Below are 3,007 nucleotides of genomic sequence, written 5' to 3'. Positions count from 1 at the left end.
ATCTATCTATCTATCTATCTATCTATCTATCTATCTATCTATCTATCTATCTATCTATCTCCTGAGGACCTAGGACTGGGGTTTCTCGACTCCTAGATCCTGCAGGGCCAGCCAACAGCAGCCTGCCACAGTTGGTGGGGTGACTAGGTATAAAAGTCCGGAATCTGCAAGGGTTCTGTTGAGTCGAAGCTTCCTTCAGGCTCCATGGGGGACAAGAGTTCAACTTGAGACCCCTTGTTTGCAGTTTGCTTTAACCAAATGGAGCACAGGGACAAGAGGAGTGTGTGTGTGTGACAGAGACCTGCCACTCGCGGTTACTTGCACATGGCACAACTGGTTAGTTGCTCTATGTTCAGGAGACACACCAGCAGATGTTGGTGTGTGACCTTTGCACTGGATCCGGAAGTGACATGTGCACACGGGCATGTGGAGGTCGGAGGTTGCTGGGATCGATGACAAAAGAGGTCAGGCTTGGCAGCAGGTGCCTTTACCTGCTGAGCCACCTAGAGGGTCCCCGGCAGAGGTGTGCCTTCCTTCCCTCTCTCCCTCCTTCCCTCCCTCCCTCCCTCCCTCCCTCCTTCCTTCCTTCCTTCCTTCCTTCCTTCCTTCCTCCCTCCCTCCCTCCCTCCTCCCTCCTTCCTTCCTTCTTTCCTTCCTATCTTTCTTTCTTCCTATCTTCTTTCCTGCCTTCCTTTTTTTTTTTTTTAAATAAAGCTAATTATTTTGAGTAGACGCCAGAGTAGGATTTCAGTTACTTGATTCATACCAAATCAGCCGTTACCCTACAAATGGAAGTTCTGCTCACATAGGTCTGGCTGCATTTTCAGCTCTCCATCCTTCTAGCTTCCAAGGTTTGAGCTCTAGCCTTTGGGACAGATGAAAACTGAAGTGGCTTTATGCAATGGCCTCGAGGAGAGCATGGCCTGGTGAGATGGGGAAAGGGTTGGATTTGAACAAGGCCAGAATACCCAGAGCTAAGAGTGAGTGTGGAGTTTGGTCAGAATGTCTGACCTAAAAGAGCCACGTGGTGAAGTTCAGAAAGGGCCCCAAATGAGAAGGTCGTTTGGCAGATTTTGTTTTTTTTTTTAAGTTGACATCTTTGCTGCAATAATGAATCTTCATTGAGAACTCAACTGGAGTTGGAATAACTGATTACCAGGCACAGCCCTGGGTATGTGATAATGTTTTTAGACATAGGGAAGGAAGACATCCTTTGAAGGTGGTTGACACCATCCATGGGAAAATGTTGCTATAAAGAAAGAAAATACCAGGCATTCAATTTTACCAATGAAGGCTCAGGAGCTAGATGCTGGGGTGAACCTCTAGCTCAGAGAGGCAGAGAAAGTACCCAGCTGACCTTCCTACTTCATTTCATGTCTTGAAGAAAAAGCCAAAACCAAAAGCTCCATGCTAAAAGCCCAAAAAGTCAAAAGGCCAAAAGCTTAAAGCTTGCTAGCTTAGCTGACAACCCAGGAGGAAAAAACCAAAAGCTAAAAGCCAAAGAGCTAACCCCCACAAAAGCCAAAATCCCAAGGCCAAAAGCTCCTTCTTCTCTATGCTGTCTTAAATTCCCTTCTCTCAAAGTTCTGCCTTTCTACTTAATCTCTGTCAGCTGGCTTCTTGCTCCACCTCTTGACCTAGGGTTAACTTTATTAAATCCTTCCTACAGAAAGCCCTTGAATTAAAGGTGAGTGCTAGCTCTGAGCCACACCATAATCTCCTATTTACAATAAACATAAAGTCATTGGATTAAAGGCGTGTGTTAGGCACAAACCACACCAAGCAAGAAACAGATTTTTACAGTTCACAATCTCCGGCTTCACAGTGGGATCAAATATCCTGCAACAGGAAAGGGTCCTGGAATGAATAAACCAAGACCAAAGGAGAAAGGGACAGAGCACCAGTGCTCACCTCTCTCTGCTTCCTGACTGTGGGTGCAGGGTGGATGGTTCCTCAACCTGCCACAACCTCGATTGTCCTGCTGTCATGGACTAGATCTAAACTGCCCAAATTCTGGAAGATTCCAAAAGCAAAGGCAGCTTTCCAGTTTTGCTAGGGATGTCTTCACATGGGTGGGTCCAACCTCTCTTGTCTACCCAAGGGGATAAGATTCCCGCTGTCAGCAAGGATAACAATAACCACACTATTTTCTTGATTTGGTATAGAGTCAGGGAGCCCACCCCAACCCTGGGCTCAACATCTCTTCTACATGGGAGAAGAATTAGACCACATGCTGTTCCAGCTATGGAGTGTGAGGAGGGACTGTGCCACCAGCCACGTTAAAGAGACTATGACTGGGCCCACGGAGATAACTTAGTGGGTAAAGCGCTCAGCATGCAAACAGGAGCACCTGAGATGGAGCCCTTCAATGTTAGAGTGTAGAGTGTGTTTATAACCCCAGGGCTGAGGAGTCAAAGGCAGAGGACCCCTGCTACACTTGATGTTCACAGGCTACCTAGAGACCTTGTCTTTACAAAAAGGAAAACAAACAAAGCAAACAAACAAACAAAAAAAAACAACACCAAAAACCTGATGGTGCCTGAAGAACACCCCTCAAAGTAACTTCACACACACACACACACACACACACACACACACACACACACACGAGGACATGATCAACCAAGTACTCTACAGATGGGATCTTCCATGACAGTCACCTTTAGACTTTAGTTCCTTTAGACTTTCTTGACCATCTTTAGCATTGGTTAATCTATTTTTATCAGAAAGCAGGGATGAACCCTAGCCTTTAGGTTTCAGTGCTTAAGTTACTTTCTGTTTGGGAAAATGATGATTTCCCAGTTTATGTTCTGACATAAACTTTGTTTTCTAAATTTTATGTTAAAGTAAATTTGTATCTAGAAAAACCATTTGGTATGTGAGTACTAAAGAGAAAGAAAGAAAGAAGAAAATAGAAAGAAAGAAAGAAAGAAAGGAAGAAAGAGAGCAAGAGAGAGAAAGAAAGAAAGAAAGAAGGAAAGAAAGAAAGAAAGAAAGAAAGAAAGAA

This window comes from Psammomys obesus, unplaced genomic scaffold (assembly GCF_907164565.1).
Source record: "Psammomys obesus unplaced genomic scaffold, mPsaObe1.curated_primary_1811, whole genome shotgun sequence".
NCBI lineage: Eukaryota > Metazoa > Chordata > Mammalia > Rodentia > Muridae > Psammomys > Psammomys obesus.
Note: the sequence above shows the minus strand (reverse complement) of the source record.